The sequence below is a fragment of the Helianthus annuus genome, chromosome 4, assembly GCF_002127325.2.
Source record: "Helianthus annuus cultivar XRQ/B chromosome 4, HanXRQr2.0-SUNRISE, whole genome shotgun sequence".
In the NCBI taxonomy this organism is placed as follows: Eukaryota; Viridiplantae; Streptophyta; class Magnoliopsida; order Asterales; family Asteraceae; genus Helianthus; species Helianthus annuus.
The window spans coordinates 151,041,476-151,063,917 of record NC_035436.2 but is presented as its reverse complement, the minus strand read 5'-3'; positions in this window follow the sequence as shown (position 1 = coordinate 151,063,917).

Here is a 22,442-nt window from a genome sequence, read left to right as displayed (position 1 = left end):
CGTTAAGTTACCGTCCTGTTACAGCCAACTGAAGTTGGCTGTAATCACCAAACAGCCTACTGTTCCAGCTTTTATCTTTCTAACTTGTTTTCGATTGATTCCGTTAACATGTTTAGTGTCACAACAACATCAAACATCAATATTAACAAGTAGATCAGCAAGTAATCAGTAACATAATCAAGACAACTTCATATTATCATCACTTCATTATATTTCAACAATATTTCATTACAAAGTTAGTTTATATGCAAGACTTTGTTCATGGTTCTTTAGTGTTCATGGAATCTCATCATCAAATAACTATTAACCACTCTAATAACATGAAAAATGAATGGATCTAAGTTCTTACAACTAGTTCAAGACTAGGGGAGTTCGAGTGAAGAAAAGTGGTGGTTAATAGCGAATAGAGAAGGTCCTTCCACTTCCGAACGCACCAAGCTTCGTTGTATGCTTCTAACACCTATGGATGCTTGTAGGATGTATGAGAAATGAGTTGAAGGTGGTGATATGGTGATGGTTGTTGGCTGCTGAAACAAAGGAAGGGAAGAGAGAGATGGATGGTGTTGTTGATTGTAGATGATGATAATGGTGGTTAACTAATGGTTTAAATAGAGATCTTTTAACAAGCTTTTGTCCACTAGGTCTAATGTTACCATAAGTACATGCATATCAAATAAACAAATCAAAAATAATCATGGGTGTGTCTCCACCATTGTGACCGATTTTGAGGGGGGGGGGTATAGGGTTGGGTTTCAATGGGTGGTTATTATTCTAGTTAGATTTCAATTGGTATAGTTAGTGTGTTATGGTGGGTTATATAATATATAGTGTGTTAGGGTGTTCGGGGACCCTAACTAGCTCAGAAAAATAGGAACAATGCTTCTAGCATTATTTTAGTGTTCCAGGTAAAGTCCGATTGTTCGGTTCGGTGTTGTTTCGCTAAAGTGCTTGATTAATCCGTAAAGTGTCTTTTATATATATTTTTGTAACACTTTTAATTTTTAACACTTAGGAAAACACAAGGGACTATTTAATGACTTTTCTGTACACTATTAGTATGCTAACAAGTACATGTAAGTGTTGGTGCATATTATGTGACAACAGCTTAGATTTGGTCTTTGGATATCTTGTTATTAGTTAAACGATAAATAGTTAGCGGGTTTAGCTTTGTAATAGTGAAATAATAGAGTTTGGGCTAAACTAAACCCAGTTTGGGTCTAGGGAACGAATTGGGCTTGCCCAATTCGTAAACCCTAATCCAACTTGTAAACCTTGTGTTATATAAACAAGGTTAGGCTTTAAGGTTTAGGTTAATCAGTTAATCAGCCAAAACAGTTGTGTGAGAGATAGAATTTCGTGAGAGCTTTAGGGTTTGGACGAAATTGAGTTGGTTAGGGATCTTGATTGATTGTAATCAGTTTGATAGATAATCAATAAAGATCCAGTTTGAAAGTGATTTGCTGTTTCTATTTCTACACGATTTCTGCTATATTCTGATCAAGAGGATTCCACACTCTTGATTGGATTGACAATTCTGTGAAGATCCATACACATCAAGGGGACCTACAATTGGTATCAGAGCATTAGGCTCTTGAAGGCTCGGTTCAGAATTGTTTGCTGCAGAAACAGGGAGATTTTTCGAAATTTGTGAAACCTGAAAAATTAGGGTTTTGAAATTTTCGAAATTTTTGTGTGTTTGATACTGATTTTCGAAATTTTTTGGCTGTTTGATCTTCTGGTTTGTTTGTTTGGTGGTTTGCAGGATTTCTGGAAAGATTCGGTTGATTCTGGAAAAGTTTTCGACTGATAGACTTGAATATTCGAAGACTGTTCTTCGTGTTCTTGAGTTTATTCAATCAGTTCTTGATAAATTTTCGAAATTCTTTTGCTGATTTGCTGCTTTGATTTTGCAGGAAGTTGTTAGGAGAATCAAAAAATCTTCACAATTTTCGAACAGATCAAGTTTCCAGTTTTAACTGGCGAATTTGATCAATTTCGCTGACTGACCAGCGAAATTCACTCTCCAGCGATTTTGTGACTGAGTACCTCGGTGATCGGCGAAGTTAAAATCCAAAGGCGACTTTGGTGACCGTGTAATTTTCCACAGCGAAATTACCACGGTTTTTGGCGAATTTACTGGTCGTCGTAATAGCGAAATTGACCAGCGAATTTGGCGAATTTGGAGCGAAGTTGACCAGCGATTTTGACCTACGAACTTGTGAACTAGATCTGCAAAATTAAGGCAAACTAAACCAGCGAAATTGACCTTCAAAACCAGCGAATTTAACCTAGCAAAGTTAACCTAGCAAAATTAATAGCAGTGGTCGAATTTCCGTTGGCAAGCGTAGGAAAATTTTCAGTGTTTTGCAAATAGAAAGTGAACCGTAACTCGTTTGACAGAACCGTTTGCGCCGTTAGATTCCTTGGATTTTTAGGACACAAAAAAAAATGTCGAAACGATTCTAACGGTGTAATTTGGTAATCACAGTTTTCGGAAAATTTTGTATATCATTGGACTCGTCTTGTCGAGACGATTCTAACGGTGTAATTTGGTAATCACAGTTTTCGGAAAATTTTGTACGGTTTTCTCAGTCTGCAACGTTAAAATGTCGAACATGTCTACTTTGAATGAGCTGTTGAAGATGGAACATGAGGTTGGCACTACCAACAAACCACCTAAGATGATGAAGGTGGAAAATTATCTGACATGGAAGGATCGTTTTCAGTCCTTCATTGAATATCAGGATACGCGCATGTGGATATGCATTGAAGATGGGTACACGAACCCTACACACGACTTTGAGGGCAGACCACGTAGAACAGCATATGTGAATATGCAAGACAATGATAAAAAGATGTATGAGACTGAAAAGAGAACCTTGGCTGCAATCAAAATGTCGTTACCTGATAGCATCAAACATATATTCAAAAAGTACACTAATTCAAAGGATATGTGGGATGCTTTGGAGAAAAGATACGCTGGAAATGCTGATGTCAAGAAAAACAAGATTGATCTGCTGAAGAAGCAGTTTGCTGTTTTCAAGTACATGAAGCATGAGTCACTTGAAGACGTCATCACTCGTTACTACCATCTGATGTCAGAAATGGAAAATTATGAGATCGATTGCTATTCTGACGTGGAGAAAAATGACAAGCTGCTAGATGCTTTGCCTACAAAGTGGGATATCTACACTCTCATGATCAAGGGTGAAGCAGATTATGAGACAAAAGAGCTTGAAGAGGTTGTTGGCAAGCTGAGAGCTTATGAGCTCAGCATGAAGAAGAAAGATACTGGATATGATCAGGTTCAAAATCCATCGGTCTACAATGGGCTTACGTCTTCTTCATCTCACAACGCTTCTAGCGACTCTGCTACTGCGTTTTTATCATGTGAAAATGAGCAGGTTATGGTGAATCAGGATGGTGATGTGTGTTTTGTTGCTGCTTCGAGAGGATCATCAGGAGTAAAGAAAACGTCAGCTGCTAAGCAGAGTAGTAGTGCTAAGTCGATGCCAATGAGTGTGAAATCTGCTGAAGAACATTTGGCTCTACTTGCTTCGTTTGTTGCTTCTTATGAAAACTACATTCAGGGAAAGATTTCTGATCCTGCAACTTTAGATGAAGACTACGATCAGATTGACCCTGATGATCTTGAAGAAATGGATTTGCAATGGCAAATGGCCATGATTTCTAGGCGAGTGAAGAGATTCATGAATAGAACAGGCAGGAAGTTTGTGGGAAGGTCTGTTGGTTTTGACAAGACCAAAGTGAGGTGCTTCAACTGTCAAAGTTATGGGCATTTTGCTAGGGAATGTCAGAAACAAAAGCAAGATAATTCGAGCCAGAGTTCAAACAACAGGAATGCTTCAAACAACTCTAGCTCAAAGGCTTTGATCTCTACAGCACGAGAAGGTTCGTATGACTGGAGCATTCATCTAGAAGACAATGAGAATGCCACTCAGGCATTCATGGCAGAGATAGTGCCTATTGATGATGATAAAGCTACTGAGGGAGATGCTGAAGTGAAAGTCGATGCTGATGTGAAGGTAGAGAGTAATGCTGCAGAAGAGAAGGATGCTCAGACAACGGTTGCTGAAGAGGAAAAGAAAAAGTCTGAACATGAAAGGGAAGCTGAAGAAAAGGATGCCAAGTATAAAAGAATGGAAGCTCAGCTTGCGGCTCTAATGGCAAACCTTGACAAACAGACAGGAGAGGTAAAGTCTGTTTCGGTATGTTTAAAATGCCGTGAACTACAGGGTGAGGTTGACAGGTTGTCCACACACAACCAAAGTTTGGTAAGCGAAATGTCTAACATTAAAGAATCAAATTTTTTCGCTAAAAGAAATGAATCTCTATACTTGAAGAAAATAAAAGGTTATGAAACTGAAATTGATTCTTTAACCTGCAAACTAAACGAAAAACTTCAAGTCATAGACTTAGCTCATGACATGATGGCTGAGAAAACAAAAGAGATTTCTGATAAAAACAAAGAGTTGTCAGATGCACAACTAAAAATTGTTGAACTTGAAAAGAAATTGGGTCAATTCAGGGATTCTACTTTTGTTATGAAACATATGATGGGTGGGTTAAAGAAGAGTAATGACAAGACTAGTGTGGGATTCCAAGGCTTTAATGAAGTCCCACCTCCTCTTAGTCATGATTATTCATTCCTACCTGATGAAGATGAGCTAACAAAATTTATGTCAACAGCACCAAGTAGTTCCACAGCAAGTCGAGGTGATGAGTCGTGTGATGATGTTAAGAAGAATGATAACAGCAAACCAGCTTTGAAAAAGAAAACTTCACATCCTAAGAATAAGAATCCAACTGTTATTAAACAGATTAATTTTGTTTAAGGAAGTGACATGCAAAACGAAACAGCTGTTATTGAAAATGAATCTAATGTAGAGTTTGCTAAAAACAAGAACAAAGAAAATTCTGAAACTAAGCAAACTGAACCAGATTCTTCTAAAGCATCATCATCAAAGCCTGAATCTAGTTCAAAGGCTTTAGATAAGAAGTCTTCGAAAAAGATGTCATGCTTCAAATGTCACACCAAAGGACATGTAGCTTGCTGCTGTCCTAACAAAAAGAATGAAGCACAAGCAAATGAGAGGAAGAGAGAGAAGTCACCAGAGAAAAGTGGTGATAAGCAGGAGAGAGAGTCCAACTCTCCAAAGAAATCTGCTCCTAAGCAACCAGAGAAAGTTGATGTTGGTGTGGATAAGGCTGAAAAAGGAACTCCACAAGTTCCTCGTTTTCAAAGAAATCAACCAAGATTTCAGCCTAGATCTCCACCAGGCAGATTTGAGAGACCTAGAAGCAGTTCAACAAGAATGAACAATCAAAATACAAATAATTTCAGAAATCAAGGTCAATATCAAAATCGATACCAAAATAATGGTGGTCGAAATTTTTATAACAATGGCTTTAGAAATTACAATAATAATGCTTCTTGGAATCAAAATCAAAATTTTCAAAGGTCAAATAGTCCAAACACACATAGGAACCCTCAGGACCAAAGACCTAGTGGAAATCAAAATCAAATTGCAACAGGTCTAAGATCCAAGACTCCAGTTAGGAGTAATGGATATTGGATGGATGTTCCGGTGGTTGGTGAATTTGGACGACCCAAGACCATTAAGGATTGGGTCCCCCAATCTAACTAATTTCTTGGTTGGTGTGTGCAGGAGCTGCTAAGGAGGATTATCAACTTGTGGTATGTTGATAGTGGCTGCTCTAGGCACATGACGGGGGATGCGAGATTGTTGACTGAGTTTGAAGAATATGATGGAGGACAAGTGAATTTTGCGGGTGCGAAAGGTGGTAGAATTGTTGGACGAGGAAAGGTGACCAATGGGAAGATCACACTGGACAAAGTGAACTATGTTGAGCAGCTTAAACACAATCTCATGAGCGTGTCACAAGTCTGCGACAAGGGTCACTCGGTCCATTTTACCAAGACTGAAGCATTAGTGTTGAAACCAGGTTTGGAGATTCCGGACGATTGGATAGTGATGCGAGCGCCAAGGAGAAATGACACTTATGTCATGGACATGGGTGCTAAGGATCCAACTGCAGTGGTGGCGTGTTTACTATCAAAAGCATCTGAAGCTGAATCGATGTTGTGGCACAGACGCATGGCCCATATTCACTATCGAAAAATGAACTATCTTGTTAAAAATGAGCTAGTGAAAGGGGTTCCATTGCATAGGTTTCAAGTGGAAGACAAATGTCTTCCATGTCAAAAGGGAAAACAACATAAGAAACCTCACAAATCAAAAACAGTAAATTCCATAGATGCCCCTTACGAATTACTTAACATGGATTTATTCGGTCCAGTGAACGTGAGGAGCATAGGTGGAAAGTACTATTGTCTTGTTGTCACTGATGATTACTCACGTTATTCATGGGTTTTCTTTTTAGGTACAAAAGATGAGACAGCAGAGATGTTGATAGATCTTTTTACAAAATTGGAAAACGTCCATGATGCAAAGATCAAGAGGATAAGGAGTGATAATGGCACAAAGTTCAAGAATCGCATTTTGGATCTCTATTGTCTTCGCAAGGGAATTGAACATCAATATTCTGCTCCTTATACGCCTCAACAGAATGGAGTAGCTGAGAGGAAAAACAGGACGTTGATTGAAGCCGCTAGGACAATGCTTTCAGATTCTAAGGCTTTGTATGGGTTACATCAAGCTCCCAGGGCGTGGTACGAGACACTGTCAACACATCTGATCAAGAATGGTTTTGAAAGAGGTCAGATTGACAGTACACTGTTCATCAAAAGGAAGAAGGAAGATTTTCTGCTGGTACAGGTGTACGTGGATGACATCATTTTTGGGTCATCTGATGAAAGCATGTGTAAAGAGTTCGAGCAGGTGATGAAGAGCAAGTTCGAAATGAGTGCTATGGGTGAGCTGTCTTACTTTCTGGGATTACAAGTTGAACAGAAGGAGGATGGGATGTTTACTCATCAAACAAAGTATGTGTATGACATTTTGAGTCGGTTCAAAATGAATGATTGCTCTACTTCCAACACACCCATATGTGAAAATCACAATCTTGGCCCAGATCATGAAAGTACTGAAGACGTTGATCCAACTCAATACAGGGCAATGATTGGTTCTCTAATGTACTTGACTGCTTCAAGACCCGACATCATGTTTGCCGTATGCTTGTGTGCCAGATATCAGGCTAATCCAAAAGAGTCACACATGAAAGCAGTGAAGCGGATTCTTCGTTACTTGAAGGGGAAACCTAAACTTAGGTTGTGGTATCCAGCTGATAGTGATTTGACGTTTGTTGCTTACACTGACTCAGACTTTGGAGGATGCAAGTCGAACAGAAAGTCTACAACAGGTGGTTGTCAGTTCTTAGGAGGCAGGATTGTGTCTTGGCAATGCAAGAAGCAATCCTGTGTGTCTACATCTACGTGTGAAGCTGAATATATTGCTGCTGGAAGCTGCTGCTCTCAGGTTCTCTGGATTCAACAGCAGATGCGCGATTACGGTTTGGATTTCACTCGTACTCCTATTATGATAGACAATAATGCCACAATTTCTATAAATCCCGTGAATCATATTCGCACAAAACATATTGACATACGTCATCATTTTATACGGGATTGTGCTGAAAAGAGATTAATTGAATTACATCGAGTCGACACAGAAGATAACCTGGCAGATCTTTATACTAAAGCATTTGACAGGGCTCGCTTTGAACACTTAGTCGAACTCAACAGGATGAGGAATCCTGAATAACTGGTTTTTCATAAGAATTTTTGTAAATAGTTTACTGTTTTTCTTAAAACTCAAAAATAAAAAAAAATTGAAAAATCAAAAACATAAAAAAAATAGAAAATCAAAAATGAGTTATCACTGTGTGAAAAAGAAGAAATGATAGTACATCAGCAAGTTAGACTGTCACACTGAAACTGAACTTAAATTGCTTAAGGTGTGATAGCAGCTTCATTATATGATGTACCAGTAGGCAAAAAGCATGAAATAATCAACTTACCAATGTGATATAAACTTAAATAAACTGAATATGAGTGGGGAACACATCAGTGGTGTATGGTTTAATGACCTTAATTCTTGTGTTGATAGATTGCCAAAATCTGAAGTTTTGGGTCTTTATACTGTTATTTCATCTGGGATATCTTGGATGTCTGTCTGTTCAGAACTAAAATTGTGCATGACCCCAGGAAAGAAAGTCACTTGGAATTAGCTCATTTCTATTTGAATGTCTGTATGTGTCCCGATACACACAATTTTGATCTGATTCTGAAATCTTCTCTGAAAAAAGTCGTGTACCTCCTCTGCTGCATCCAGATATATGCTGACCTGGAGGTGCTAGGCAACGACAGCTTCTGCTGCATCCAGATACATGCTGACCTAGCTGTACGTTGTCACGCTATAGATCTAATACACCCGAAAGAGGCCCTCAAGTGCCCAAAAGAAACCCAAGAAACCTATATCAAACTGAGAAAATCTCATTTGATCTGTATATTATACCATCTCTGCTAATGATCTATTCTGTTCTCTTCTCAACCTATTCCCAGTTAAGATTTCAGAAATCTGGATTGGACTTGTGAAATATGTGGTAGGGAAGATACTTGCATGATAGAGTGTGTTGTTCATATTTCCAGGATTTGATTTATATTTATTTGGGTGTTCATGGTTAAGCAATCAAAACATGATAAAACAGATTATATGCAGACCTAGACACAGTCCGGATATCTTAAAGGATGATATCAGTATACTCACCTACTACGATGAATCTTTGTGCATACCTTGATCGCGGGGGTACATCCTGAAGTGGGACACACTAGTATTTCAGAAAATAAAATTACCTTAACGTATCATATGGTAATGGTACTTGAAATGTTCATGCATTTTATTTAAGAGGACAAACATACTGGTAATCGTCTTGAACTGTTTTTCACGAGAAATTAAATAAAAATTATCTAATAGTGTGAAATAGTTTGATTGTGCTGATATGATCTTCTTACCAGTGATTCTCACAAAAATAGAGTGTTTATTGTTTTTGTTATTTACTTGCTTTCAGAAAATATAAAAAAATCCAAAAATAGTGTCATTTTCTGTTTAAAATTCTTAACGTACGGAAAACTGTTATTCTTGGAGGAATTGTTACTGATAGGGGGAGACGGTGTTAGAAAGTGAGTTCAAAATTTTAAATCATGCAGGTTCTTTTGTGTTGGATAAACAGTTTTGCGTGTTGGTGATAAGTTGAAAAAGCTTAATCTGTTATACAGTTTAACTAATCTCTTGAAAAATAATAATTTATTTAACTTATGTTGAAAAATTCTTATGTTTTCTCGAGATGTTTGTTTTATAGTATTCAGATTGAAGCGGTTTGTTGCTGAGAAGTTGCTGTGAAGTGTGAAGATGAGAGTTTGATTGGATGCATGGTAGAACCTCCTTTCTATATTGTAGACAAGATTGAAGAGTTTGAAGATTGCTGTGCAAATGCTGAACTGGAGTTTACTCAAACGCTAACGTGTTGAAGATTTGGTGATTGGATGCATCAGCTTAGGGGGAGTCTGTTGCTGACAATCTGTTGCTGACAGAAGTTATTGAAGCTGAAGCTATCCAAAGACCAAAGACAGTGTAAGATTACTTGAAGATTGCAAGAAGACTGAAGACAAAGTTTTTATGAAGCTATTGTCAAGGGGGAGTTTGTTGGTGCATGTTATGTGACAACAGCTTAGATTTGGTCTTTGGATATCTTGTAATTAGTTAAACGATAAACAGTTAGCGGGTTTAGCTTTGTAATAGTGAAATAATAGAGTTTGGGCTAACCTAAACCTAGTTTGGGTCTAGGGAACGAATTGGGCTTGCCCAATTCGTAAACCCTAGTCCAACTTGTAAACCTTGTGTTATATAAACAAGGTTAGGCTTTAGGGTTTAGGTTAATCAGTTAATCAGCCAAAACAGTTGTGTGAGAGATAGAATTTCGTGAGAGCTTTAGGGTTTGGACGAAATTGAGTTGGTTAGGGATCTTGATTGATTGTAATCAGTTTGATAGATAATCAATAAAGATCCAGTTTGAAAGTGATTTGTTGTTTCTGTTTCTACACGATTTCTGCTATATTCTGATCAAGAGGATTCCGCACTCTTGATTGGATTGACAATTCTGTGAAGATCCATACACATCAAGAGGACCTACAGTAAGTATAACATAATAATCAGAGAGCAGTTAAGTAATTCCACATAGTCGTCAAGCACTTTAATTATCATTAATAAATTGTACGGAATACATGGAATTACAAGGGTTGTCACAATTATGTCGTCTCTCACGGACTGATGAATCAAAGCAATGCACTTTTGTTCAGCAACAAAACTCTCTATATTATCACTTTCTGTCATATTTTCACAATCCGGTCTTCCCATTTTGAAACCATTCTTCAAGCTCTTCCAGCTTGTATACACAAACGCTTTAAGCCATTCTTCAAATCTTGTAGCCCACCTGTTGTAATCTTCAATTGCCATCAACTTGGGCGGCTTATTGTATGTTCCATATGCGTTGTCTACACTCATAGCATCAAAAAAGAATCTTCTTTGCACTCGGTGTTGGAGTTGTTTCATTCGTGTTATTCGATGTGCTATCACTCGAACCACTCGTAAACGCAAACACGTCACTGAAAGGATTCATAAACTCATCCATCTTTACGTATCTGAAACAATCAACAAACACTTAGGAAATTTTTGGATTTTTTATCAACAATTTCAAGTGAAAATAGTTCAAGCGAAATAGCTCAAACGGAATTATCTTTTCACGCGAAATAGAGCCTTCACGCGAAATAGAGCCTTCAAACGAAATTACTTGTTCACACGAAATACCCACTCAAATGGAATTAGGTGTTTCAAACGAAATAGCGTTTTTCGAACGAAATTACCAAGCGGAATCTAATTTCGTGCGAAATTAGATCAATATCAAACGAGATTATGCAGATTTGGTGCGAAATTACTAATTTCATTTGAATGTTTCAAACGAAATTAGATCTCGTGTGAAATTGTCAACACTTTTCAAACGAAATTTGCCACATAATGTAATTCCGTGCGGAATTACAATGACAAGTTCGAACGAAATTACGATGACATCAGCATTTCGGTGTCCATTTTGTCAGATTGATCATGTTTTTGTCTGAATTTTGGTCCAATTCTTTCAAGGATTCGTTAACACTATGTTTCGCTTATATATGTGAAAATCAAGCCATTTTGACCGTTAAATTTCATTTAATTTTGAAAAGAAGGAGTAGAAGTAAGAAAAACTAATGAAATCAAGCTGAAAACGGTATGAACTCTTCTACCGAGCACTGATACCACTTGTTGGATCAACGTGTGACCCGAACGAGTCAATCAGAAGAGTTATACATCTATTTCAAAGGCGGAATCAGAGAAATAGACTTGTAACAGCTTGTTTTCCTCTACTTATCTTCTTATTATCGATTCCAAAGCTTTTACAGATCAAATGACAAACGGGCAGCACCTCGGCTCTGAATCGGAAAAGTTCTCCAACTGAAACGAAATCACATGTATTTATAGGGCTGCTAATTCCGCACAAAATTAACTCAAGCGGAATTACATGTTCATGCGAAATTACACTTCCAAGCGGAATTACCATTCCAAACGGAATTAGGTAATTTCATGTGGAATCACATCTGAGTAATTTCGTATGGAATTACTAATTTCGTATGAAATGACATCCAGGTCATTTCATGCGAAATTACCCTAAAACATTGTTTTCTCGATTTCTGTGCCCTGAATTATCTTAACAAATACATGACTCGATACAAGACAAAGTTAACATACATTTTTTGCACCAACACCTACCGGTGTTCATCCACACACGACACATTCCTGTATTAAGGTATGCACGAGAGTTCATCTTACTGGTGAGTATATCATTTATCATCTGTTTTCAACATATATGATGTGAGATACTCACTTATTCGAGGTTGAATACAAGCCTTATGTGATAAAATCACTTATTAATGAGGAACTTGATATTCGATGCATGCAGGGCACGAGAGCAAGTCCGTGAACAGGTTAGTACCATCGTACCAACAAAGAGACGAACCTGACTCTCGGATGATAAATGTGATTTAGAATCACTTATTCGGGGGTGAATGTGATATTTTATCACTTATTGATGGTCGTATGCATCATGTATTATATACATGTATGTATGATATGTACACGTATGTATAGTATCATGGAAGATCTAGACTTGCATCCCCGTTTTTTTCAGTAAAAGAAACAACCATGATACTCAAATGATAAACATCATAAAGACCACGTATCCCAGAACCTCGGTAGTCTATCAAACGAAATTTCGATACCAAGACCATATGCCAATGAGCGGTTCCCACACAGTCTTCAGTCAATTTAGGTTTATATCACCCTACACACTTTAAAATGATTGTGAGCCTACCGATACATCTTATATAGAGCTGCTTATCGTTTTTCATTTTAGCTTCAAAGAGGTTTCGACAGACCACTGATGTACTATCATTTTCTCGCTAGGAACCTCATTTTTGTTTTTCTATTGTTTTTTTTTTATTTTTTCTGATTTGGAAATTACTCCCCCTAAAATTCAAAAAGTAAATTTAAACTTTGAAAAACATCTTTTTGGATTTTCTCAAGAAAAATATTCACAAAAACGATTTCCAGATGTGAAATTAACTCATGTTTTACCTCGATGCCATTTGCCAAAATTAATTCAATCAAAACTGATTTATCGAATTTTGGAAAAATGAGTTGGCACGTTGGTATTCGGTGTGGACCAAAACAACATTGACGAGTTTCATATTGAAACAATGTGAGGTGATATTTAAGATCAACGTGTCTGGTCAAGGAGTGTTGTACGAGATGTTAGTAATTCATAAAGCAGCTTAAATATCGACAAGGATAAGAGAGATTAGAAATTCAAAACTGTAATCCTGCAACTACTTCGTACATTGGCAGGAATCTGAGTGCTCTCCCAAAATGGATATCCACACGGTGTGGATTTCAAGGTCGATTTTGCAGCTGCCTCAATTAACTTAAAGATCTCTTCACAACAACAAGATGATAAACCTCCAGGTCCGGCTGGTAAGTGGCAAACGGAGCATGTGGGAAAGCTTGTACACATCATCATTGGTCGGTCCATAATTGATTTCTTCCACATGCTTTTGCACCAGCAAATGTCTTCGTCTTTCTCCTTTAGAAATAGTGTGCGGTTGTTCAATCCATGCTAACGTATCCGCACACCCGGTTGGTTTGATCAACAAACACATTTTCTTCAATCACACCGTGGTGAAATGTATATTGCACGTTCATCTAGCAAGGCTGAACCTTCTTGTGAAAAGTATAACCCTTGAATCTTTGAAAGATATCAAATATGCATCAGGTGCGTACACTTCATTTGAATCTATCCACTTGACCCGATCAAAACCTTCAACAATCAAACTATGGCATGTTTTTCATTTTGTCGAAGTTTTCAATTTCTTTCGTCAAACTTTCTTCATTCATCAGACATTTTTGTCTTCTTTTCCTTTTTCTCTCTATTAAAGGCAACAACTTCTCCTTGATTTAACAATATGTTTCGGAGCCTTATGTCGCCGATCTTGTGCATGGACGCTCCACTATCAACAATCCTAAGACTATCAATAGTTCTTCCTGGAACATCCTACATACTCACTCAGAGATTAGTTGGAGAGGGGGACCCAAGCCTTCATAGACTTGGGTCGTCAATTATCATCACGAAATGTTAGTTCTATTTCTTGATGATTTGGAAATGATGTGCCTCCCCGTGAAACAACACCGGTTTTTGGTTTCCAAGATGGTTGACGTTTACCAGATTGATTATTATTTACAGATTTAGACATTCCTGGTTTTAACGAGCTTGACGAACTTGGTTCCTTTTGCACAACATCCGGTTTTAGAGCCTTCTCTATTACCTTGATATTTTTGCATCTTTTTTTTGCTTCTTGTTCCTTAACAATATGTTTGTCTTGTTTAGGTGACATAGAACGACGTTGGTAGTCCAATTCAGGAGGGGCATTTTCAACAAACTTTGCTTTTGGAGGTTTGTGCAATTTTTAATTATGTGACCAAACTCCCCACACTTAAAACATGATCTCCTTTCAATGAATTTAGGAGATTCGGTTTGATGACCCGATGTTGAACTTGTAGGCCTTGAGGTACTTGTTCCATTATCACACCCATTTGTGTGTTGGGTGTAATTGGTATCACTGTTACGTTTCAAAATCTTGACTTGTTGGAAAAAATCTGTATTTGTTTTGTTTTCAAAAGTCTCAATTTTATCCGTACCGCTTGAGGCTCAAATTTAACATCCTTTCCCTTTTGCTTCAACCTTTGGTTGTGTAACCTTAAGTTTTTGAGTTCGTTTTTCCTGTTGTTTACTTTTAGAAGTGATTGGTTGTTGCTCGGTTGGTAATTTTTTATCCCCGTATTGCTTTCTAACTTCGAAATTTGGAATAGAATCACATCGAGTTACTACAACTCTCGGGATCGACTTACCCAAAAACTTACTAGTAGAATCTTCCAAAACTCTATCAATCAAGGATGGATTAACGTTTTTGATTGGGAAATCCTTGTTTGAATAAATTTTATCATCACCAATCAAGGTGTACAACACATGATCGCTTTTAAATGTAGAAACAGGTTCCTCGACAGAATGCACAACAGGAGTAGGAGGATCACATAAGATATGATTCTCAATTGGAATTTCTACTCCTTTCTTCTTGTCAAGAGATTGATCTTGATCGATTATATTTGATTCATCATCTGACGAATCATAATCCTCAACTATGGGAGGACTTTGTTCCGTAACAAATGATGAATTTTCAGTCTTTTCAGAATCCTCTGAGGAAATCTCTTGTTTGAACCCTAATCCTTCTGCAAACTCTTATGGATTAAGAGGTACAGATGGTTCAAAGCATGGCATTTCCTCCTCTTTAGGTAATTTGGTATAATTGTGTCTCGAAGACGGTGGACACGAATTATAACCAATGAATTTGACATCCCCTTTGAGCTTTTGAACTTCTATGATGTAATCTAGAACATATCAGGAGTTAGAATAACTCTCTAATTTGAGCTTGATTGCATCATGCTCGCATTTGGCAATGGCTAACTCCTTTTTTCGTTTCCTCAGTTATATTAATGTAGTTATTAATACCTGTTTGTTTGTTCAAAACTGTTTTTGTTAACTCAGACACACTTTTCTTAAGAGTTTCAATTACAGATTTGAATTCTTTTTCATTTCGAGTTAATGCCAGATTTGCCTCCTTGCATTCAGAAAGATCAACTACCAACCCTTGATTGTGACAATTAACTATTTCAAGCTTATGTTTAAATCTGCACAATCATTGCATATACTAGGAGTGTCGGTTTGTACCTAACTTGTCGAAGCCACAACATCAGCATCAATTCCTTCCTTTACATCCGAATCCGAACCATAACCACCCGCACTTGAGCTTTCCTCATCAGAACTACCGCTATACCCAGAACTATCATCATCTTCAGAAAATTCCTCTCTGTGGACATGTTTGATATGATTGATGATCTTAGCATAACAAGCAGTTCCTCCATATCCTCCATTTCCCAGTTGAACTGACCAATCACATCCTTCATCTGCTTGAACTACTAAGGCTCTGTTTGAGTTTGAAGGCCCAGACTGGTTTGAGTTGCTTGGGTTGTTAACTGCTACAATACTCCTTTCATTGTTGTTTTGATTTGTGTTGGATGAGCTTGATTGATTTCGGAAAGGATTTTGGTTTCCTTGTTTTCTAGGTTGAGTGCATTCTCGTTTGAAATGACCTTTCTCACCATAGTTGAAGCATGTAAGGACATCCTTATCAAAACCATACTTAGTATCCCGTTTACTCTCCAAACTTGTTCTCCCAGTTCTTCTCATGTAATCCTTTGCTCTTCTCACCACACTTGCAAACACCCATTTTATATCCATCAGCTCCATCTCATCCTTGTCTATTTGTTGATAGTCTTCATCTGTCAAATTAATGTTTCTAATTTGACCAGCAACTAATCCACAATAAGCACTTACCATTGTGTTTAGAAGTTCCATATGTTCCCTGGCAACTTCCACACTGACTTTAGTAAGGTTTGAGGTATCAAGTCTGACGGTGTTAGGGTTTGAAGATTGAGTGGTGTTGTTGTTACTATAACAAGCTTGTTGTTGGGTTTGTGGTTTTGGTGGTGGTAGAAAATGGTTTGTATTTGACACAAACGTTGTTTGAAGCTTCGGTTGCTGATTGGTACTAACAGTGGTGTTAATACCTCCAAAGCACATCTCAGGGTTTTGTGGAACTAGAATTCGTTTTGCCTTTCGAATTTCTTCTTCATCCTTGTTCTCAAGATTTTGAACGAATTCATAAATCCTAAGCCCATCTAAAACACTGGTATGCTTTAGCAACTCAGTGAATTGACTCCACTAAGGTGGTAAAGCATCAGCAAAATGCATTACAATTTCCTGTTGTGATGCGTTAACCCTGTATGAGTGCATCTCACTAAGCAAATGATAGAATCGTGTAGCCATGTTGTTTAGTGTTTCATTTTCCATGAACAAGAATCCTTTAAACTCCTTCTTTAAAAGATCATGATTAATCTTTCTTGTTGTTGCATTTCCTTCCCCTCTAGCTTTCAAGACGTCCCACGAATTCTTTGTATTTGTACAATACGCGAATTGATGATAAATATCCTTATGAAGTGCTTGAGTAAGGATAGCAAAGGCCTTCTTCTCAAGATCATAAGCCTTCTTATCACTTTCTCCCATTCCTGCCAAAGTAAGTGCATTGGAACCTGCTTCTTCGAGAGCTTCATTGTATGGTGTAGTAAAGCATGTCCACAACTCGGTATTTTGACCTAGAACATACATATGAAAGCAACTTTTCCATGATGGATAATCGTTCATATGATTTAACTTTGGTGGACGATTGTTGCTTCCAGTTTCACTCTTGCTTATGAGAAGGTTTTGAATACTTTGATTTTGATTAGCAACACATGCCCATTGACTAGCGGTAATCGATTTTTGAGGCATTAAAGATTTTATCCATTGTGAAGGATCTTGACTTGTACTCGAGTTATCACTCCAATCCCAAGGATTTGTACTCATATTGGATTGAAAACAAACAACTGTGAACCGAATGATGCTACTGTGAAAAGACAAAGAGACCACAAAATATTGAAGTCGCCGAACAATAATATTTTGTTGACTCCTTGTTGCACTCCACGAAGAATAGCTGGCCCACAAATAAGTTTCTCCAGCCCAAAGCTTACGAAGAATCAATTACAAGGCCCCAATTCCATGAAGAATATTGTGTGTTGGGCATTAAGAAACCTATGAAGAACCTTAAGTTTCGTGAGGCCCAATTCAACTTTCCACTCCATGAAGGAATAAGCCCAAATAAAGATCTGAGGAATATCTAGGTGTTTCGTGAAGATGAAGCCCAAATATGATAAGTGTTTGTTGGGCCTGAAGCAGTCCATGAAAAATCTGGATGGACGAAGAACTAGATTGTGTTTCGTGAAATAATGGCTCACAAATAACATAATGTCTTTCACAATCCACAAAAAAAATCTGACCCAACGAAGAATCTTTAGACGAAATATTATAGCAGGTGATGACAACCCATGAAGAATAAGTCCAGACGAAAGATATAGGCCCAAATCACTTATGTATTCAGACGAAATACCTGAGCCCAAGCCCATACCAATATTTAGTGGAGAATGGAAACTTTCGTGAAGAATAGGACCACCAAAGCAAGCCAGACGAAGAACCTTATGTTTTTCGTGAATGTGTGTTTTTCGTAAAAGGTATTTGGAGAAAAAGGTTTTTTATAATAAAGGATAAAAGATGATTATAGAATTTCGTGAAAAGTTGGTAGAATTGTTTCCTAATTAGACAGAATCTTGTCCTCTGATCAGGAAAAGAAAGTCGGTGTATATGCAAATATGGTTAACAGCAGAATTCGAAATTTCAACTTTTCTGAAAAACTTCGAAGGTTTATCTTCTCCACAGGTCACTTTTTGGCCAAACACCTCACCGGAAAAGTTGGCGAAACAAGATTTTGCAAGAAATTTTATGAAAAACCAGATTTTAACATGTCTCCATGTGTTATAACAAGGATTTTATGAAAATTTTTCGCATACAACAAGTTTCCCAAAGCTTTTAACCCATTTTGCTTTCAAAAAACATATAAACTTTCAGAAAAACTTTCAAGAAATTCTTCAAAAACACAAGATAAAGCTTGGTTTTAACAAGGAAGAGAGCCAAAGCTCTGATACCACTTGTAGGTCCACTTGGAGGATCAAGAAACCTACTTCCTTGTTGTTATAACACACTTACGAGTGCGGAATCCATGTAAGAATGCAACCAAAGCAAAGTATAACAAACACGAGTAACCAAATATTCACTATCTTGATTAATCTGAAGAGAACAAGTACAAACACATACACACAATGTTCGGACAGACTCTCTATGCTCTCTTATCTGATACTTTGTTCTGCAAGTCCTTTTATAACCAAAGCAACATCACCTTTACGAAAGATACTGGGCCCAATAAAGGAGGCCTACGAAAGACTAAGGTCCACGAAGCATGAATGATTCTTCGTTGTCATGAAATGGACGAAACACCTACACCCACGAACAATGTTCTTCGTGGGTGTCTAGACAGATTCTTCATCATTAGTTATTCGTGGACATGCAAGGTTTCCATAGTCTTCCGTAGGGTATACATGTAGGAACTTGCAGATCATCAACACAGTATCAATCAGAACACTAGCATCTAACAGAAGCACATGCGCAACTGTTTTACATCATGTACAAAGTCAAGATTGTTCCGAGACAAGATGGAGGATAACGTGCTTCGGTCTTCACTTCGTAACGTAGTCGAACCGAACCGAGTCGCATCCACATAAAATGCATCAACAAAAGTCTTCTATAATTCACTCATAGTCATCCAAGAACTCATCAATCGATGTTAAGAAAGTTTCATTTTTCGAACTTTCACCAAATGCACATAGATATAAACACAATGAACCGCATTCGGAGGATATGAAATTGTCGTAGAGCCACTTGCATAGAGGACCGTCGCTAGAGGTGGTGGTTGCTAGCCGGATTGTGATAGTCGAGTTTGGGTAAGAGTATGGATAAGAGATGGTTGCGAGATCGGTGTTGTTTGTTGTTGGTGGTGGTGGTTAAGGCAGCGGTGGTTGCCGTGGTGGTTATGTTAGTGGTCGTTGGGGTGGTGGCGGTGGGTGATAGTGTGGTGGAGTGGTGGTGGTGGTGGTGTAGGGCAGGGTCGTTCCAACGTTTTTGGAGACTCTAAGCAAACTACGAAGTGGAGGCCTTTAGCAATATTTGTTCGGTCCAGTTCATGTTGGGTCGGGTCAAATTAGATTGCGTAATAAAAAGATTAAACCACTAAATTTAAAATGTATAATCAGTTCTGTCTTTTGGTCCAGTTTTTCAATTAAATCAGTTTTGGGCACGTTCAATCCAAGCTCGAAAACTATTAAGAAAAGTAATCTAATATTGTTAAGAGCTGCAATGATAGTCATTAAACTTTTACTTGGAACTAGAATGTTTTTTGCCATGTTTATTTTTCTTGGACCCAAAGTTTTCCATCCATTTAATGGATGTTTAACCATCACAGCATTGATGGCTTTGATGACTCCATTCTCATTTCAAGATATTTAACCGATACAAATTACAATAATACATTAATGGCTTTTACTATTTTAGTTTTTTGAGTTCAATCTCGTCATTATTTGGTGAGCTTTAAATTCGAATTGGGCCTTGAAACTGAGCCTTTTTCTCCTAAACTATATTTGTTTTAGGCTTCTTTAATGAAAAGTTGGTTTAGTTTTACATTTGACTTATTTATTTAGGCCTAATACATATACTATACATAAAAACTTTCTAAAAAATTGGAGACCCTTTTATTTTGGTGGCCCTAGGCCCGTGCCTAGGCTGGAAAGCCCATTAGGCCGGCCCTGGTGTAGGGTTGAGTGGAAGAGAAATGAAATGGGTTTTTTTTAGATCTGAATATATTTGAGATTGTTTGGACTAAAATGTCATTCCTTGCGATTTTTGTTATTTGTCACATGTCATCTTATTATTGCTTCTTACCCTTCCTACCTAAATTATACTTCCTATTTAATCTTTTCCATATTAATGATTTAATTTTAGCCAAACATGTTTATTTAAAACAGTTTTTTCTTCAAGAAAACAAACGTCACATTACACCAATTTTACTTAGATTTAGTTTCATTCACTATTTGACATCTAGTCAGAAGAATAATAACTTCAAAGAGTTTTAGCCAAAAGCTTTTGTTTTATGTATTATGTCATTTGTTCGAGGATTAGAAGCCGGAGTTATTGACTCAGTGCCAGCAACAGTTGTAGTGGTAAATTGGCATTATAATTTTCCGTAACAGCAGTATCAGACTTGGATAGAACATTCATTGAAGATATTTAAAGGTGTAACTATTAAACGTTACCCAGAAGAAACACCAAGGAAGATATTTGGTGCACTGGGGGATAAGAATTATGTAGCACCGGTAAACGACAAATGGCGTCATGATGAAAGTCAATTTGACGATGAAGAACCGAGATTAAAGAAGATGATGGAAGATAAGTTTGGACGAAAGAAGTTGGATATCTTTGGTGATTCTGATGATGAAGATGATGGTGATGGAGGTGATGACGAAGGTGGTGAAGGTGGAAATGTAGGTGCAAGTGGAGAGAGTGCTTGTGGTGGTGATAATGTTGATTCTGATTCAGACGACAATCCGCCTGAACCAGGTTATGAACATTATATAGACGAGTGTGGGATTCGACAAGTTTGCAAGATTCGTACCGATCAGGATGAAGACTACATGCCTTCTGATACAGAGGCAGAGCGTCGGAAAAAGAAGCAGACTGCTATACGTAGAAAGAAGAAGATGAAGAAGACTATTGGCACATCTTCATCAGAGCCTGCCACTACACAACAGGAAACCGTTGCTGAACCTGTTCACGAAGCAGAGGTCAATCCTCAGTTTGTCTTCACTATGGAAGAAACTACAGATATGATGACCTCACCTTCTAGAGCAAAGGAACCACCTCCAATGGCTACAACTGCACTTGAGATTCCTGTTGTGACTCCACCAGCTGAACCACAACATGGAACTTCCTCTAGTCAACAACAAATATCTGTAGTTCATCAGCGAGCTCAGAACGACGTAGCAGAATGTTCTCGGAAATAGGATCGGATGAAAAGGTAAACTTTCTATTCTCACAATTACAAGCTGCTGTAGAACAGATCAATCGGCATTCGGTGTAATGTCTTCAAATAGAAATATTATGCTCAAACAACGGTTGGAGATCAATACGTTAAAGGAAACTGTTGGAAGACAACAAGCCGAAATAGCAGAACTCCGAGATGAAAATGAACGTCTGAGAGCTGCCGATGATGAACGGGCAAGGCAGTTGTTACAAATGCGAGCTGCTGACAATGCTCGCGGTATTGAGCTGAACAGAGTGAAAGAACAAAGTATTGCCGTAAAACAGTCTACTGATCGTTTGGCTGAAAGACATGATTTCATGAAGAATTGGTATGATAGCAGGAACACCACACTGGTGGATGGTTTCAAGTGTATTAAGGAAGCCTTTGAGATAAGCAGAAAAAGGGTGAACATCTTATGGTCTGATCGATGCAAAGCACAAGAAATTCAGTGAAAATGTGATCACGATAGCGAAGACCAAGGCAATCTTGATACGTTAGCCTCCTCTGAGCCTCAAGGGGCATCTGCTTCAACTCAAATCATTGTTTATCAGCCTCAGCAGACTAAAACAACTCAAGGCACGTCAGGTGGTTCAAAGGATGATGTAGAACATCTGGAAAGTGGTATTGCTTTGAAAGAGTGTCCTCCTGAAAGTTCTACAGCTGGTGCAAATGTAGCTTCAAGCTCAGCTAATATTGACTTGCAAGCATGCCCTCCTGTTAGTCGAGGGGACTTAGAAGACGGGGAATTTATTTCTGAAATGACAGATGAGCAGATTTTGAGGTTAACCAATATGAAAGTAGTCGATGACACTACATCAGACGAGACTCCAAGTGAACCCGATGCAACAAACTTGGATGGTCTTGATGAAATAGTGTTCGAAGGTGATGCCGAGAAGTCGAAGTACATTAGAGAATACGGTACTGAGTTCAATCCATTTGATGAAGACTGGTTGAAAGATAACATGGATGAGATCGACAAAAGATTGAAGAATCATGATTCATCTGATGTTCCAGCTGATTTGTTTGAAGAATGGAGAAAGAACTTCCTTTCAAAGACTACGAAACCAGCCCCTCCTGTCGTACAAGTTGATTACATGAAGTACGAAAAGAATCGTCCTTAGGG